General features: G+C 42.3%; 1 protein-coding gene across 1 annotated transcript in view; it reads left to right on the forward strand.

Annotated features, from left to right (window-relative positions):
* The first annotated feature begins 4277 nt into the window (after positions 1–4277).
* The window catches only part of LOC146829558 (actin-binding protein WASF3-like), a 415127-nt gene continuing 399274 nt past the window's right edge, over positions 4278–20130 (forward strand). The window contains exon 1 of the mRNA XM_085608254.1: positions 4278–4321. The gene's annotated coding sequence lies outside the window, so the exon portion shown is untranslated. The remainder of the gene's footprint in view (positions 4322–20130) is intronic.

Below are 20130 nucleotides of genomic sequence, written 5' to 3' on the forward strand. Positions count from 1 at the left end.
ATCGTTCCGCCATATTTTCAGCGAAAAGGTTAGTGGTCGTAGAGCCAAGGTGTCACTCAGATAAGGGACCCCCAGTTCTTCGTGCACAACCATGTTTGAAGTTCCAGTTGGAACACCAAATAAACACTTCAGGAACTTGTTCTCGGCCACTTGCAAATCTTCTATAACTACGTGCCCCCATATTTCACTGCCATAAGAGGCCATTGTGACACATTTTGCCTGATATATCTTTAATGGTGCCGCTATGGGTCTCTTGCCTAGTCTGGTGGCAAAGTTAAAAATGGCCACATTTGCTCGCACGAGGTCACCCCTCTTTCTCTGTTTTAATGGGCCCCAATTCTGATTTTTATCCAAAGTAACTCCCAGGTACGAAAAAACCTCAGTGTGAGGAACCTTTGCGGTACCTACCCTGAACTGAAAAGTCTTTTTAGTGCGGATGCCTATCTGCATCACAAAGGATTTTGAATAGTTTATGGATAGATCCTGGTCCTTCATGAAGGCGGAAAACGAATCAAGCAGGGTTTGTAGCCCCATAGCGGTCCTAGATATAAGGACTTCGTCATCTGCGTATAGTAAAACCGACACACCACGACGGCCTACCTGCGGAAAGTCAAACCTTGTAGCTTGCAATACATTATCTAGATTGTTGATGTATAAATTAAACACAAAAGGGGCCAGGATACAGCCCTGTCTTACACCTCGCTTAAAAGCCACAGTGCGGGAAACTCTTAGGCTTAGGTCCTTCGAAAATCTGACCTGCGCCCTGGCTGCTTGGTGGAGACTTTCTAAAAAAGAGACAATGTTATCATCTACCCCATTAGCGATCATGGACTGCCAACGTTTGCCCCTGTTCACATGGTTAAACGCGGAAGACAGATCCAAGAATGCTAAGTAGATCGTGCCGGGGGGGGGGCAACCGTGTATTTATCCAGGATCATGGACACATTAAGACATTGGGCCATGGTGGACCTCCCAGGGCGAAATCCATACTGCATATCTGATATAATAGCGTGTTCCTCTGTCCAGGTTGTCAACCTTTCCAAAAGCACGCAACGCACCACCTTGACCACCGAGTCCAAGAGGGAAATTGGCCTGTAACAGTGGGTACTATCGCGGTTGCCTTTTTTAAAAGCTGGCACTATAGTTGAGGTTGCCCAAGACTCCGGGCAGCCGGATTTTGCCGCGGCGTTCAAAACTGCGACAAGGACCGGAGCCCAGAAAGTTGGGCTTGATTTGAAAAAGTCGGCTGGGATGCCGACTTTGTTACTTATCAATCCCATGATGCCTTCCTTTTCCTCCGAACAACTAAAATCCAAGACAGATACAGCCACCGCTCTTGGTAGTGAGCAGGTTAACTCAGGGAGAAACTCAAACATATCTTCATAATGGCGAACCCACTTCTCCTCTGTTATATGGGCAGCTACTTCTCTCCCCTCCTCGGGTTTTAAAAAGGACTATTGATTCTGTTCCCAAATCTTGAGCTATCCCTCAACGTGCTCCCATCGATTAGGTCTCTCCATGCTTCAACTTTTAAAGCAGATTTCTGTCTTGCAAATTCCAATTTATGTTCCCTACAGCAAGATCTCACCTGGATAGCTTCCCTGGGGCTTTTGCTGAGTGCCTCCCGCAGCTTCCTGGCTGTCTTGGAGCAAAGGGAGTCGAACCATCTGGGGGACTGAGTAATAGATCGCCTGGCCGGGGCGCTTAAGAAGTCACTTATTTTACCTGAGATGATGGTAAAGGTGTTAATAACGTCCTCAGGCGCCGAAGTTGCAGAGCAGCACCTAGCCACCTCATTGGCACAGGAGGCCGACATATACTCGTAAAACCCATCAGGAGATATTTGAGAGCATTTCAACCGCCTCCTGCCATCTGTTGGTCTCACCGCCCCACACTGGCCAGTCCCCCCTCTGTGTAGCATCAAGGGCCCTTGAAAACATACACAAAGGGGATTATGGTTACTATAGACACTTGCTTGAATGGCAAATCCTGAGAATAGATCTAGTGTGGGCAAAGACACCAAAATAAAATCTATAAATAATCCATCACCCCTACCTTTAAAGGATGGAATGGCTGACTTACTGCATGGGTCAGATAAACACATGAGGGACAGCAAGTCGAATTCATGGAGGAGACCATTTAATATCTCCCCCTGTGGGGAGTGGTCAAAATGGATTCCCTGCACACGTGGGCCCCCCAAGTCAGCCACAAAAACTGCCCTGGGGATGCTACAGGTGTGAATATTAAAATCCCCTGCAATCCCAAGATCTCGGAAAGTCGTGTTAAGGTGCTGCCTTACAAAAGAGCCTAACAGAGTTATGTTACATACTTCCTTGATACAGAATATTGAATTATAAAAATGTATGAGGCCCAACTTATGGGGGGCCCAACTTATGGGGCCCCCTAAGAAGTACCAGGAACTGTATACAAGGGCTTTCTGTTGGCAATACCCTCAACCCACATTCGACTGCCAGGGAGATTTAAATTATGAATCCTCCTCTTGGTCTTCCCGCATGAGATTAAATAGCCGGGACTGCAAATGACTTATAACCCTCTAGTGGTTGACTGCTTCTAGTTAGCCACGTCTCCTGCAAGCAAATCACACTGAATTGTTTAACATACATAATCCATGAAGGGTCTGAGAATTTATTAGCAAGTCCAGCAATATTCCAGGATATAAAGTTACTGGAACCTGCAGTCCTGATACTTGCTCGTGAAGTTTCCTGCGGATTGGATGGTATTGCTTGGTCCGAGGGATCAGGCCCACTAAGTCAATCACAAGCATGTCCATGGTGCTTTTACCTCTTCCCACCCCTCATTGTCGATATTGCTTTTACCCCCTCCGACCCCTCTTGTCTGTGTTGCTTTTACCTCCTCTCACCTCCATTGGCTGTGTTGCATTTACCCCTTCCATCCTTCATTGCCAGTGTTGTTTTGACCCCCTCCTGCCCCCTATTGTCTGTATTGCTTTTCCACCGCTTACCCCACGTTGTCCATGTTGCTTTTACCTGCTCCCACTTCCCGTTTCCGTGCTGCTTTTACTCCTCCCACCCCTGTTGTCCATGTTGCTTTTTCCTCTTCCCACCCCCCCATTGCCCATATTGCATTTACGCCCTGCTATTTTTTGTCTGTATTACTTTCCCCCCACACACCCCTCCCCTTCTGTCTGTGTTGCAAATTACCTACCCCCACCCCCATTGTCCTTGTTGCAAATACCCTCTCTCATCCACCTTTGCCCGTGTTGGAAATTCTCCGCTCCCACCTCCCATTCATGTTGTAAATTACCCCTCCTACACCCCCTTTGTTTGTTTAGCCCCACCCGCCATAAGAAAAAAAGTGCCAATGTCACATTGCTTCTTTCTAACTTTACTTTAAGCCATGCTGCACAGCCATGCTTCTATACAAAAGGGCTAGGTAACGCTTAATAATAATAATAATACTACTGACATTTGTAGAGCCCGAACAGCTTCCTCCAGCAGAGGCGTCCCGGCGCTAACACTTATTGCTTATTGACTTTGCATGTACTAGTCAATGCTTGTTTTAAGCTGCAATTGTTTGTATGTTCCCATGTGTCTAGTAAGAAAATTTGCATATACCGAAAAGTTAATTTTGAACTTTAATGTGATTTCAAACATGAATTATGAATAATATTTCTGTGATAAAAAATGTGTGTGTGAGAAACATGGTTTACTTTAGTAAACAAACACCTTATTTGAGCAAAGAAATATCAGACAGAGATATTTGTCATCTTGTTTTTGTATTTTTCCTCATAATTACTTGAAATACATAATTAATTAAGTACTTTGGAAAGTCTGTGTAGTATATTGAAATTGGGAATTTATTTTTCTGGAACTGCCAAAAGGAAAATTTGGTTTGGCTCGTGCTTATTTTGATGCAGCCTTTCTTTCTAGGGCTTGATAGCTGTGCATTATTGGCCTCATTAGAATATGATGATTTGAATCTGTAATTTAAAGATACGCTTTCGTTTTCAATACAATTAACAGATGTTTTTGACTTCATGAATTTAATGCTATGTTCGTAATATAGATCCTGTTTAACTTTTCGGTTGAATTGAAACGTACTTAGAGAAGTATTAACAGTCCTTTTCTAAAATGTGCAATATTATTTAAACTAGATACGTTTTCTATGGACTTTTTTATTTTATAAATAAGCGTTGTATATTTGTGTGTTCCTTTTTTTATATTTAGATGTTTCTTAGTTGTTTCTTTTAAGTGGTACTAGCTTATTGATTCTTACAGTATTTATTTCTGTGTTTACAGGTGATTAAATGAATAATTTTGTCTGCCCATCTGCCACAATGGTAAGTTATGTTATAAAAGAAACGATATGTATAAAACGACTATCTAATGTGGGAATGAGATGATCATATCATTGATTTGTTTTTTTAAATGTATTTTTAGATATTGTGCCTGTTAACAGTAATTTTTTGTGTGGTGTAGATGAAGTACCTTTCTGTAGTACCAATTTACAGGTTTTTACTAATGTTTTTCACTTTTGAAGTGCCAGAGTTGTCTTCACACTTTATTTAAGTTAGGCATGTGGAAATAAATTTGACACAGACCTAAAGACCTATCTTGAGTGATAATATCCTGCATAGTCAGACAACATTTTCATAGTCACTTAATGTATCCTCACTTTGTTAAATAGTTCTGTGTATCTACTTCCAATCCACAATGAAAGGTATAGTTCCCAGGCAACCTAAATTCACGTAAGTACAATATAATGCAAGAAATGAGTTCAAAGAATGAATAATAAAAAACAATAATATTTAATCAAAAGCAAATACATAAAAAGTTACATCAAATTCCTAACATTATTCAATTCATATTACACAGAATATCTGTAGTGGTTAAAAACAGTAAGTGGCAGAGATAAATTCTTCAACAATAAGTGGCAGAGATAAATTCTTCGACGCGCGTTTCGGCACCGTGAGTGCCTTCGTCAGGAATTGCCACCAATAACCCTAAAAATTGATTAAAAGGGACATTTAGAACTCATTCTTGTGATAATTACATTCATGTTCTTTGTATTATCAATATAGGGCTGTGTCACAATCTGCTAATGACTATTAAATATACAATTATAATTTACAAATGACAGCATTTAATTAAAATGTTTTTTTTTTAAAAGAGAAAAAACAGATAGAGGAGATGAGAGTAAGTAGAAATCTAAGTAAGTAGTGACAAAATAGAATAGACCAGATTCCCATAGTATTGCCTTTGTCTATATCTGTTTCTTTATAAGTCACCAATGTGCTGATAGGATATATACAAACATGTTCTGGTGCTTACTTGTTTTAAAAATATATGAAGCTTAGGTCTAATAAAGTGTGGACGACCCCAGGATATAGAGGAACAATCTCACTCTAAAAAGGTTGGAAATACAATATTACATAAAAAGAGAGTTATTTTGTGATACTCTATGATCTATTCTTTAATTGATTTCTATGATTTTTATGATGGTAACCTACTTTTAATAGAAAGGCATCAATGCTGATAAAAGAAGAACCGAAGGTAGAAACTTCTCAATCAAATGTTGTTTATTTATTTAAAATCTATAAATAATAAATGTGAGGGACTTAACATGTTATGAAGATAAACATGGAGTCTTTCTATCGCCCTAACTTGTCTACTAAAAATACTCCATATATGAAATATATCTGGCAGGGTATTTTTAGCTGTCGTGGGTTGTCTATCAATTGCTCTATTCTTGTTAAAATTTAGCTAGCTATTTCAGAAATAATGGAACAGCACGGTAGCGAGGCTTACCTTAAAATAGAGAGTAAGCATCGATACTTATATTCGGAAACGTTACTATTGGAATCTTCATATCGGGTTTATTAAAAAGTATTTATCTAATGATAAAAACATAAGCAAAGGACCACTGAAATATTTATTCGCATAGCGGTCAAGAAACTATGTAGTATTTTGTTTCTATAATCCATACCTTTAGAGTTCTTGACTTCTAACATGTAGGAATCCCGGGTTCGTACTGGCGCATATATCACCCAGTAAACCCGGAAGTATTGCGCGATCCTTGTTAAATAGGGACCTCTGATTGGTCTCTCAAGTCACGTGTTGAGCGTAAGGCATCTGTATAGTGTTACATGTACGTGGGCATGTGCAGTTCAACTTTGCGTTGTTACTTTCAATATGCCGAAAAAAGACTAGACTGCTACGTGACTAGCTTCGTCTCAAAAATGGTCACGAGATGCATGTGTCCGCGTATAGTATTATGACTAGGTGGGCGGGTGCAGGCTTGACTTATCTTTATTATTTTGCAAAAGTAAAAAATATAATAAAGATTTTAACCGTCACGTATATGATTTCAGATCAAAATGATTACGAAGTACTTGTTAATATGCAATCCTTCTTTATGTGGCATCTAATTATTAAGCAAATCATTTTTTTAAAAGTAGAACATAGAATACAATGTTAAAAACTGATGAGAAAAGCTATTATTGTGGCGGGTAATATTTCTATGTGTTTATTGGGGAAAAAGCTATTTATTTAGGAAAACGTATTGTAATCTATTACATCTATATATCTGTTCTGTGTTTAGACAACAAAACTGACAAATCTATATTAATGTTGTCATGCTATCAATGTAGATATTAGTATCAACTTTAAACTAAAGATGAATTATAAGGGTATGTGCTATTTAAATAATTTCATTTTCCCAAGGTAAATCATTGTTCAAACCACATTTAAATGTGTTTAATGAAAAAATCCAATAGACTTCTCTTTTTTTGCGGATTTGTAGTCCACCTTTTTCATCTGATGATTTGATTTTTTCTAATATTCGCCACCGAATATCGTCTGGTTTGTGTTAAAAATCTATGTAATGTTTTACTAGGGGTGCTGTCAATTTTACTGTTCTGATGGCTGATCGATGTTCTGTTAATCGTGTTTGAATTGCCCTAGATGTCTTGCCTACATAATCTAGATTACACAGACATAGGAGTAGGTAGATGACATTCTGAGTTTTACAATTCCATAGTCCTGTGGAAATTTAGCGTGCAAACTGAACATTATCTGCGCCATCTTGCCTCTCCCCAGCGCCACGCACAGCGAATGCACGGCCGCCATTTTAGGCACCCCACTCTCTCCCCGCTCACCCTCGACCACCAGCGCTTTCCCCTGGCGCTGCAAGCATCCCCCGCGCGCCGGCCACCCCCGCTCTCTCATACAGGCCATAAACCCTCTCCTTCTGCGCGACCCTGCTACGGAACCACTTCCAACCGACAACCCATACATGGTCATGCCTCTCCTTTGATAACCCCCTTCCTCTGCGCCCCATTGTCTGAACTGGTCCCAGGCCATCACCTAGCCCTGCGGATGCAGTTTACGGTAGGCCTGGGCAAAAATTTCGTTCCGTTCGCGGAAATTGCGATAATTTGACATTTTTGCGTTCCGCGGAGAGCGCGAAAATGTCAAAAATTCCGGTTTCCGCAGCTTGGCGATAATTTGTTTCTTGCTCGCGCTGTAAAATGATACATTCTCGCGCGCGCGCGATCGCCTTACCTGAATCCCTGCGTTCGCCGACAAGTTTTCTTGATCCGGTCGCGTTCTCCATGAGATGTTGTATTGTTTTTAGCCATTTGCGCTGTCTCGCGACAGTTCGCGCCCGCAGTGACGTCATGCGTCGCGCGATCACGTCTTTCTTCTCGCGATCATGCACCGCGAGAACAACTCAAAACAAGATGGCCGCGCCCGCAAGCAACCACATGGGTAAGTTGGCGACCCGCAACCATGCAGAAAATCTCGCGAACATGCCGGAAAAAAACTTCCGCATCTTTGCGATATTTCTGCTTGTTTGCGATAATTTTAAACATTCTCGCGATAATTTGCGAAGGTTAATTCCGCAAATTCCGCCCACCCCTAGTTTACGGCCCCTACTGTAAGGGAAACACCCCACATCAAAGGGATTACAGTAGATCAAAGCCCCTACCCCCTGAGACCCGGCCAGTTGCACACACCCCCGGGAATTAGCGGAATTCCCTGCTGCGCGATAGCCATCTCCCACTGCGGGTAGGGTGGGAACTTCTACTGTATCTATGTGTGGGATCGGATCTGAGCCGGGGCTTCAGGGGATGTTCTTTCAGGCATCAAGGGAATCTCAAGAATGTACTATATGTAATAAAGCAATAAACCAGTGTATAAGAGACCAGGTCTCAGAGATGCAGTTAGAGCACCTCGTGACGATACCTTGCTGTCTGATCTGATGTGTTCTGCTCCGACGGAATAAAACTTTGTTTCCTGCCTTCCAGTCTCCGGCGCCTGCCTCTTTCATTGGTAAATTATCGAGTGGTATAAGAGGCGATTACCGCCGGGCAAATACTTGAAAGGTTATCGACTGAAACTGCCGCTCCCATTTAACAGTCCTTGTGTTTTTATCTTAAAATTGTTCAAAATCATGTTTTCTCCTTCCAATATATTGTTGCATGATTTACATGAAGAACATCTTATTGTTCCTTTGATGGGTATATTGCATCAATAGTTTTTGTACATAGGGAGGTCCAACTGTTTTAGAGACAAATCTAGAATGTACAATTAAGTCTTTAATGTTCCTATTGCGGCGATGTGCAAATAATGGTTTCGCAATTTTCTTTCTGTGGTCAGAATTACTATTTAGAAGATGCCAATTTGAATTTATGATTTGTTTGACTGTAGAGTTTAAGGTAGAATGCTTAGTAATGCATACCAGTTTGGAGTTATTTTTATTATTTTTGTTTGTGTTAAGAGGACAGTCTCTATCAAAAAATCGTGCTCTTTTATATGACTCCCTCACCAGCCGGTGAGGGTATCCTCTGGCATGAAATTTCTTTTTCATGGTTACAGCCTGAATGTCAAAATCGGAAAGATTGGTACAATTACGTCTTACTCTCAAGAATTGGGAGAAAGGGATACTTTGTTTCTGGCAACATGGATGGTTGCTATTAAAATGCAACAAAGTATTTCTGGCTGTTGATTTAACAGACAAATCTACTTCTAGTATGCCTGAATTATGTCTTATGACTATGTCCAAAAATTCAACTTTTTCAGTGCTAATATTAGCAGTGAATTTAAGGTTTACATCTGTTAAATTTAACCATACTAAGAATTCATGAAGGGTCTGTTCCCCATCAGTCCAGACAAAAGAAATGTCATCTATATAGCTAGACCAATGGGAAACAGACTCAGAAAATGGTGCCACCTCATTATAGATGTATTTATTTTCAAAATGGGCCATTTATAAATTCGCTATAGAAGGAGCCACTGAAGCACCCATACTAACGCCTTTAATTTGGCGATAAAGTTGTTGTCCGAATTCAAAGATGTTTTCTGTCAGAATCAGATGTAGGCCTGTTGATATAAAGGATTTTGAACAGGGGATATTAAATGTATCTATAAACCAATTTACTGCTTTAGCGCTTCTTTCTGTGGTATATTACGATAAAGTGACTCTATGTCTAGAGTTACCAAAATATCTGTTTGAGGATTAAATTTGAGATTTTCTACTTTTAAAATCATTTTGCCTGTATCTTTAATATAAGAGTTGGTCAATGGTATAAATGGTCTTAAAATATTATCTATATATTTAGACACAGGTTCTGTGGGGGTTCCAATGGTGGAAACTATAGGACGGTATTGTGGGTCCTCTTGATTTTTATGTATTTTTGGGGCTCCATAGATACAGGAAGTTTTATGTTTAGAATTATTCAGATATTCATGTTCCTTTATGGTAATAATACCTGCATGTAACGCTTGGTTGGTAAGGTGTTGAATTTTTTGCACTGTTTTAAGAGTAGGATTATAATTGACTTTAGAATAGAAAATGGGGTCATTGAGCATGACTTGCATCTTAAGTTCATAATTGTCAGAATTGACTACTACGATCCCTCCGCCTTTGTCACAACTCTTAAGTGTTAAAGACTGATTCTGAATTAGTGATTGTAATGAAATGAATTCTTCTCCATTTAAATTGTATAAGGGTTTCGGAATGAAGTGAAGAGTTTGGTTAAGGCGATTTAGGACTACTTTTTCAAATATTTCCACTTCCGGTCCCAGTTGTTCTAAAGTGGGAGTGAAAGTGGAAGGTAGTGATACGATATTATTAATCATACCTTGATTGTTTATAATGTCTTCATTTTCAAAGAACTTGTGTAATCTGATTTTGCGAAAAAAAAGAATAAATGTCTTGATATAACTCAAATTTATTAGCAGGAGCATGAGGAACAAAAGACAAACCTTTAGATAAAAGAGATATACTAGCTTTATCTAAAGTGTGTGAAGATAAGTTGAAGATAGGGATTAATTTCCGTGTTTCCAATACTGTCTGTTCCTGGTTTCTAAGTAATGTTGAGAATCTGGTTGGTAATGATGACTTTGATAATGGTCTCTGACCAACCCACCCATTTACTTCTTACTAAATTCTACCAGAAGGCCTTGCTTATGACACCATGACTCTATTCCTAATTGTTAGATCCACTTCCCAAATCATACCTTTCATGGGAAGAGGTGTGGCGCCGCGGCCAGGGCGACTGACTCCGGAATCTGGGGATCACGGTTCGATCCCCGGCACCGGAGGCAGATTAGCCCAGCACCATGTGACTCTGGGCAATAGTTTGCTTAATCTTCCTGACGGTCCCCAGCACCTAGAGACCCTTATGGGTGATTGTTTGCCTCTTTGTCCTTTAGATCAGGGTTTTCCAATGTTGGTCCTGGAGGGCCAGATCCGTGCCAGAATTTTAAGATAACTACATTTATATACAAGTGGCTATGCTAAAAATCTGGCATGTATCCGGCCCACCAGGACCAGCATTGGAGATCCCTGCCTTAGATGGTCCCAACAATTGTTTCTCTCTGCGATTGCTTTCTGTGATTGTGGTATCATCCCAAAGGACAATTAATATTGATCTACAGGGTCATGACCACATTCCCTTGTTTTGACCCTGCAGTTTCGACATAAGCTCACAAGAGAGAGAGTAGTAGGGAGAAGAAAACCTTGGGGCAGGGCAGTTGATCCTGAAATGGAAAGCGGAGCAGAAATAGGACAGCAATGCAGATGCAAATAAGAGAGAAGGCAACAAGGTCACATGGTCTCTCTCCGGCATAGTTAACCATCATCTCATCAGAAGAGGACATTATGAGTGTGAGTTGAAAACAATGGCCACAACTTCCCCCATGTGAGATGTTTAAAAGACAAAACCAGATATAAGCCGGAGAGCAGCAGTGTTGATGCAGCAAACAAGGTAATATCGGTCTTGGAATGAGTAATGCGGAATCTCTGCCCCACACTGAATGTAAAAGGATTCATTATGACAAAATCGAAAAGTTGAGCAATGATATCCACTGCTGTGTTTAGATTATTTGAACAAACTACCCCATCTGTCCCAGCATCCTGGCACACGAGGACCCAGGGGGGCCATGCTCTTTTCTTGAAGCCAGAAGGTGTTTTCTTGCAGGCGGACGGTGTCTTGCATTATGCTACCATGCACTTGTGAACACGGGGCTCTTAATCTTGAAGAGGTGTAGTGATGCACGGATGTGATGAACCATTAACAAGTGCAGCTGTCCATGAGTGCCTTGAAGCTGGGAGAGTGAGGTGTTGTGGCTTTTGTCCAGAAGCTTGAGATGGAGAGGTAGATATTGGGATAGATGCGCATGGCTAACCCTCCTCGTACAGCTTCCTTCACTTCCCTCCTTCAGTCTCTCGGACTCTCGAGAAGGTCGGAGGTGCCTAAGCGAGGAGAGCAGCCATTGGGCAGTGATCAGCGTAATCCTCCTGCTGCATGAGGAAACTGCACAATGCCTTTAGAGATGGTCCACTTACCTTCATCAGAGTTAAAGTGATGGGGGCTTGGGTCAATAGCCACCTTAATCACTACTATTTAGTGCCATTAATCTTTCAAATCAGTTTCTCATCTGCAGTGGCTTCAGAAGCTGCCACTACAATAGTATTTAGTCGTCTTTCCCTAACCGTACCCAAAGTCACTTTCAAATGCCTTCCTGGTCATGCTTTGCCATTTCAGTCCAGCAACAATTTTGGTTCTACCTTTAGCGCTGATACCAAAAGTACTTCTCATTTTAGAGCTGTTTGTAGATACTTTGTGACAGAACCAGAGCAGCCGTGTCCGACGTTTATGCGGGCCCAGGGCAAGAGGCGTCATGGCAGGCCCACATGTGACAAGCACCTGATTGTAAATTAAACATGTTCTCAGGCAGAGAGAAAATAGGACATCGACAGTATCTGTCTCAACCAGGGGAATGTAGACATGTTAGCTGTTGTGAATGCACAGTGCAGGCTTGCTACACAGTCTACGGATTGTGAGGCACAGGCGTGAGCCCCTCAAGAAGCAGAGGGCCCGGGGAGTATGGGCCCCTCTGAGGACCCTCGGCCAAAGTAGACCTCGTAAACCCTCAGAAAGGCTCTGCGACTATCTACAATTCAGACTTTAGAGCTGTTAAAGCCCATCTAAGAGTGAATGAGTGAATGAGTGATCAAACACACGTCCATGGCTTACCACGAGCACCAGATGCCCCGGAAGTAGATAATGTCCCGGTGGAAGAAGCTGTGTCTTGCAGTTCACAGCAAAGGTCAGCTGCAAAAATTCCACCAACTGAGCCACATCCCTCCTTTGCTTCGGTGGTTTCTCTTTTAAAAATCAATGAGCCCGGAGCCCTGGAGCGGTGTTTCCGATCATGACCTTCTTTCTGACCCCAAAGTCGTGTATTTGAATATTATGTGGCTATGAAGTATGCATTGCTGCGCCGAGGGAGTTCGTATTAACGCGGGTACTTCTTCTGGAAGAAGGTAGGCCTTAAAATCAACACTGCGGAGAAATATTCAGTAACTGAAACCTGGTCTTGATTTCCACGAGTGTTTTTCAAAATGACAGGTTAAATATTACATAGAAATGTAAGTCACCTTCAGTCCCATGGCTAGGCGTGCAGTCAGTTCTGTGCTAGAACAGGCACTTGTTTTAATCAAGTATTTAACTTTTACAAAGCAGGTTTTAACTCAGAAGACCGCTGATGGCTTTAACTGCCGGGAGGGGAGAATTGTCCCACCAAACATCTCGGTGCAGGTGGAAAGCTGTTAAAACAAAGCGTGTGGCGAGCACCACCAGGGCTCACAATTCTCACAGCTCGAAGTTTAGTGTCGTCCCTTGGACCGAAGTCTTCCCCCGGCTGACGTCTGTCCCCCAGAGACCACAACGAAGACACACACTGGGAATCCTCACTTCTCTGGTCATATAGTATAGATGTGTCCAGTCCTCTAAAGCATCATTGTAGAGAGTGTGGTGTACTCTGGTTCATTCTAGGCTCTGTAGGATGGATTGTGGGAAGTTCGGATGCTGGGAGGATGGCTGGGGCAGAGGCAGGTGGTTGCCATGAAGGAAGATGTGCCCGATGGCTGCCATGGGGGGCTGAAATAACCCATCATTGATATACACAGTGTACGGTTCGACAACTTGAAGAGGAACTTGCAACACTCATCAGTATAACATTTCAATTTTAGTGCTTCTTGTCTCTCTTTGAGATGAAACTTTCCAATACATTATGAAACCTAATCATTGTCATTTTAGTGCATTTTACCTCTTCCCTCTTCTTATATTTGTATGTATTACAATACAGTGGGAAGATTCAGCCTTTTCCTGCTTCGTGCCCAGCATACCCCAATTTGGACTTTCTAATGTTGGGATGTGTGGTGCCCGAACCAGGAAAGATAATCGCTGTGAGGCCATCATCTTATCTCCCTTCTCCACAACCCTACTGCATGGGACGTACAGCAAGCGCGACCCTCCTATTGGTCTGTTCTGTAGCCTAAGAAGCACCAATTCCTGAGAAATGCAAACCTAAGAAGATAGGAGAACCTATAGCAGCGTACGTCAAAGAGGTACTACTCGGGAAGCACGAAGCGTTCACCCAGGCCTGGTGCTGTCTGATCTACTAAGTGTGGTACCTCCTGCTCCATTACCACCTGCTGGCTTCAACTATTTAGTCAGAAAAATAGGATGAAAGACTTGTGTTTATCGTAATAATGTGTACGTTTTAGGTTTGGCCTGAAGACAGCGTTAACTTCTGCTATTTCGCTAGCTTGATAGTTTCCCAAAAAGTTATTAATAAAAATGCATACATATATGGGTTCAAGAACTCCCTTGTGTACATTATTAGGCTAATGAAGTCAGAGAAGAGTTCTGTGACCATGCAGGGGAATGAGGCCGAAGGGCGAGTTCCTTCATAAGGTCATGGAACATCAAAGTGATGGAATTTATTTTTTGTTATTGGTTAGGTTCAGAGACACAAACATTTGTCTGGCATTTTAACAACTTATCATTTTTTACAGTCAAAAGAAAATTGTCATACTTTGTTAAGAACGCCATTAAAACTCCGAATTCATAGCTTAAAATAATGATTTCACAAAACAATAATGCAACAAAATAGCAGTGTAGCATCTACTACCAATTTTCTACAAAGGCCCTTGTCTCACTCAGTTTGTTCACAGCACCGACCCACTTAGAATATATTTTCAAGTTTTTTATACACTATGTCTAATTTACACATCCATTGATTAAATGTGAGAACGTCTTCTGATTGCCAATTACCCATGACAACGATCAACATTTTAATAAACCATCCTCTTCTTGTCCCTTTAAATGTTAACCACAGATTGTTAGAGCTACCCATTAATATGTCCAAACCCTTTTCCTAAAATTCTTGTAAGCCTTTACACATCCAAATCATTTGGCGCTTTGAATCCTCCTCTCCCATATTTTGTTTTTTTAGGTAAGATAGCTGGGTTATGTTTCTTTAAACAGGCTGGAGTATAATATACCTGTCATTGGGCAAACAATAGCCCACTCTTAAAGTTGGCTCCCAGTAGGGCAGAAAAGGTTAAATTGGCTGATTTCTTCCTAATCTTCAGGAAGAGTCTGGGAAGAGGTTTCAGATTGCCATTTCTGGCAGCTGGCTCCTAGATGGTGGATTATGTGGCCCTCTGTGCCCCAGTAGCTGATCTTCAAAGTGAAGATACTTGTTTTGAAGATATGTTACGCTGCCTATGTTAGGGAGAGATATTATTCAGAGCACTATACATCTGATTGAGTGTAAATTATTGAGAATTGTGCTAAAGGATGGAGGCCTCTTTCCTGTGAAGAGATCTTATCATTTGCGTCAACAGTTTCTGAAGTCTCACAGTGAATGAGCCAAAAACATTGTGAAGTGCCCAAGATCACCATATGTTACAGTGACGCCGAGACTGAAACAAGGGTTTTTGTGCATTCATTGAAATGTTAAAGCTCTGTGTATAATTGCCCAGTCTACTAGAGTGATTACTAATGTGGCCACGGAGTGCATTTAATGTATGTGAAAGGAGAAGACCAAAAATATTTAAACATATAAGTAATGAAAGATTAGTTCTACACAGAAATAAAGGTGCACAGTTTCACCTGACACTGTGCATCTGTTAAATGCCTAACATATATATATATTATTTTTTTATCGGAAGTCTCCTGGCAAATGCATTGAGACGCAGTCGATGTATAAGATCAATAAATCGGCTGGGTGTTATGTTTACAATGGGTAAGGCAAAAAATAAATGTTTCCGTTTCAAATTGTTTTGCCCAACACATTTCCATGCCGGCTTTCAAACCACGAAATGGTCTTTATACAAGGAAACGTAATTGAGATGTTACGAAAAAGAGAGCTGTATTTGGGGTTCTAAATCGCGCGCCACAAAATTGAGCATGAGATAGCGCAAAGGATTATTTGTTATTTGTAAATTCAGGAATTCAGGTGGAAAGTTTGTGCGAGCACAAACAAGTACTGTGAATTTGTTAATTAATTACAATCCTGAACTAACTGATGAAAGCGTTTGTATCAAATAATGAGATCTGAGAAAGAAAACAGTTTCTTTCCAACAGAAGTCTTACAGCAAGTGTATTTAGTCAGGGATGCTCCTGGAAATCAGCAGTGGGGTGGGGTGGGGGGAGTGAGGGGAGAAAAAAATAATTAAAAAAATTACTTATCTGACAACTGCCGCCTCTCTTCCTTCCTCTTCCTGACTTCTGTTCAAACAGGAAGCAGGATATGCTCCCCTAAGCCAATCACAACGCTGCAATGCAGCAATGTAATTAGTCTGAGCACGGTGGTTCGGCTCTCAGATGGGGAAGGGGAGCCTGGGCATGGCTGTAATGCAGCCTGGGTGGAGAACATGCAACTTGGTGGCCTGGCATAAAGCCATTTTGATCTCTATAAACTATTTGGGATATTACAGTTGCCAGCCTCATAGCAATTCATTTCGCAAAATTGTTACAACCCGTAGTAACTAAGGGTATTAGATGAAACAAATTTAGATTAACGGGATGCTTCCACCGTTTAAAGAAACAGATTACATTACCTATTAAAAATGGTGGAGGCATTTTGCCTCCCAATAGGATATGATTAAAAAGCTGCATCATAGGGGCCTTTAGCTCCTCCATAAAAGTCTATTATCTAACACCGCTGAGACACGAAGCCGTCTTCACTCGCCGCCTTACTCCGTAGGAGATTCTTGATAACCCCCATTAGTACTTCTTGTGTAATTTATTTAATTAATCCTTCAGCTTCACCAGGGGGTATCGTTCGCAGTGTCCAGTGATCTAAGTATTCAAAGATATGTCTCTCTTTCCCTATGCATGTTTTCGAAGTACTTCTGGAAAGCCTGTTTGATTTGTTTTGGGTCACCAGGGGATATTAGGGCTTTGGCATTGTGAAGCTTAGTGACCTGATTGATATGGCACAGGCTTCCAAGGACCCTGCCAGAAGTTTCGCGCTGTACTCACCTTCCTCATACAGCTGTTGTCCTGCTCATTTTGCATTAATCATTTTATTTTCTAATACAATTTTAGCTCTGTTATTGTTGTTATTGTTAGGTGTATTTGTAAAGCGCGACATTCATCCTGCAAGGATATCACGGCGCTGCAAAAAATAACAGTAAAACCAAAGCATTAACCTGAGAACATATTGGTTATTCTGGAGTAGGGAATACTCTGTAGAACCTTTTTCCACTAGCAGCAATGTTCATGGTTGATCTGCTTATTCAGTGCACCTGCGGCTCCTGCTTAGTTAGTGGTTCTCTGTTCCGCCTGTTGTTTCTAGGGGCTTGTAAGAAATAACATCCCCTCTTAAAGTGGCCTTGTATGCCCCTCACACAATTTCTCATTTGAAAAAAAAGTTGAAATCGTATTCTCAATGCTTTTATAACATTCTTCCTTTATATAGAAGGGATTAGTCTAGCTTCCACCTCTGGCTGTTTTTTTCTAGGAGAATAGAGATTTAAATCTAAAATAAATGATGTATGATTGGACCATATGGGGATGGAACTTAAAATGTACTGCATGGAGTTATTTTTTCCTACTAATGCGTGGTCACACTTTCAACTTTCCCCACAAATCACTTAAATACTTGATGCATTGCTTTTTCAGATGAAACAGATAGCATGTTTGCAAATATGAGGAATTAAAAAAGAACCTCTAGCACAAAATTAAACACACCAGAAAAGCAGCTCGATATTTTTTGCAAAGAGATATTAGAGTCAGCATAATATAAGCCAGAGTTTAAAAAAAATATAGTAATGTAGAAACATACAGATAAATGTATCTTTTCTATAAATTAAGGTGTGCAAAAGATTATTATGTTGCCATAAGTATCTCCTCTGCTTGGTCTGCTGGGCCATTCTTATTTTCATATAATTCATATTTTGCGATTTTTAGGTCTCGCCTACAGACTGCATGCTCTGTGCTGCAAGACGTATTGTTTACAGTTCAGTGGGCTTACAACTCGCCCACAGCCTACCTTTAGTTATTTTGTTGTCACTCTCATTTACAATCTTTTGATTGCTCGCTGACGTAAAATGGTGGGGGCACTGTGTTGCAGTGCCCCCACACTTTTTGCCCCACTTATCTGCTAGATGCTGTTGTTTTGGTCTTAAAATATACTGGGACCGGCTAACCAGGCCTCAGTGTCTGTGCTCATTCATTTTTTTAAATGACAAATGTGAATTGGTACACCCAATTGACAAGTACTTTAATACCCTTCTTAGACCCCAGTATATGGTACCCTTGGTACCCAGGGCAGGGATAGTAAAGGGGCACTAGGGCTGCAGCACTTATTGTGCCACCCTGAGTGACCCAAGTAAAGTGAAAGCCTACAGGTCTGTCATGTTAGATCTGCACAAGCATGTGTGACAGGGTCATTTCACTGCATTTAATCTATGTCAGTCACCCCTAAGGTAGACCTCCTATAGCCCAGGGGGTAGGGGGCCCTATGCCATCATGTACCCAGGTGGCACAGTAGACCTAGCTTAACCAGTGTTCCTGTGCCTTGGCTGGCATTTACAAAGCCTTTCCGCCTAGACAGAAGTCTGACCCCATGCTGGGAATTGTGTGCCGCTTCCAGAGGTCCGAGACAAAGGACCTGTGTGAGCAGGAGGTGACACCTCTTCCCACACAGGATGACTACTGAATTGCACCAGTGTGGCGGTGTGCCTCAAAGGCTTCACTGGTGGCTGTGGACAAAGCCTTCCCCTACCCAGGCACTGCTTTTCACGAGCAGGAGGGAAATTAGTTATGCAGGAGGCATCCACCTCCACAAGGCTGACCACACCTCCACCACACCTCCAGGTACAGGCGGCTGAGGTATACAACCGAAAATGGTTCTGGCCAACTTGAATTTAGGCTTAGAAACAGGTTCTGACTAGTTTTAGTGACATACACCCACAGGATGTTATCACTACTGTAGCGGATTAGCCGCAGGACTAGATGCCCATTGGCTACTAATCCTCACACTGACTAACACCTCCCTAAATCTACGATTTAAGGGGCACCCCAGACACCAGAACCTCAGATTCAATGTGATACCAAGAACGGCGTGCTTGCAGGTACCAAAGCTTGTTCGTGGTCAGCCTGACTACAACCTGCTTTATTCGACGCTTCAAGAGAAGAGATTCCTCTGCTTGAACAACCAACCACTCCAGTGGCTCCATCGTAAAGATCTTGCATTTGTTTTTACCCTCTCTTGGCATGTCTGTCAGCTTCTCTGGCCACGGATCTGGTTCAGCACCACGGATAGCCAGGGGCACCTTTGCACTCAAGTCCCCCGAGCTAGATAGATAGGATCTGCCTGGAGACTCGTGGTCCAGGGCCAGCTTCTTGCTTTAATTCCAAAGGGTTTTGCTCAACTCACCCCACAAGTACCTTTTTGCTAAGGTAGCCACTTCAACACCGCAAGTCTGATTGACAGATCAGTTTAAAGCTCAATCAATCAATAAATCAGGGGGATTGCAAGCATGCTATTCACCCATGAGGGTCCCGAGGTGCTGTGGGTTGGGAGGGGGGTAAGCAGGTCCGTTCCGTCGAAGAGCCAGGTCTTGAGCGTCTTCCTGAAAATGTTCAGGGACGGAGCGTGTCTGATGTTGATCGGGAGCTCGTTCCAGGTCTTGGCCGTGATGTAGGAGAAGGGTCTTCCACCTGTTCTGGCTCTGCGGATGCACAGGGGTTTCGGCGAGGGCGAGGTCGGCGGATCGGAGGTTTCTCTTGGGTACGAGGAAGGAGATTCTCTCGTTGAGGTATTGGGGTCCGGTGTTGAGGAGGCATTTGTAGGCATGGGTATCTTGAAATAACTCTCTTCTCGACGGGGAGCCAGTGGAGGTTGCACAGGTGCTGGGTGATGTGCTCATGTCATGGGATGCGAGGACGAGTCTGGCCGCTGTGTTCTGGATGGTCTGGAGTTTGCGGAGCAGGGATTTGTTGATTCAAGAGTAGAGGGTGTTTCCGTAGTCCAGTCTGCTGGTTATGAGTGCATGGGTGACGGTCTTCCTTGATTCGGAGGGGATCCACTTGAAGGTCTTTCGGAGGATGCGGAGGGTGTTGAAGCAGCTAGAGGTGACGTGTTGACCTGTCGGGTCATGGAGAGGAAGGAGTCGAGTGCAATGCCGAGGTTCCAGGCATGGTCCGTGAGGGTGGGAGGGCTGCCGAGGGTGGTGGACCACCAGGTGTTTGTTCATGCAGAGGGGGGAGGGTCTGAGGATGAGGACCTCTGTCTTCTCCAAGTTGAGCTTCAGGCAGCTGATGCTCATCCAGGATGC

The sequence above is a fragment of the Triturus cristatus genome, chromosome 5_2, assembly GCF_964204655.1.
Source record: "Triturus cristatus chromosome 5_2, aTriCri1.1, whole genome shotgun sequence".
In the NCBI taxonomy this organism is placed as follows: Eukaryota; Metazoa; Chordata; class Amphibia; order Caudata; family Salamandridae; genus Triturus; species Triturus cristatus.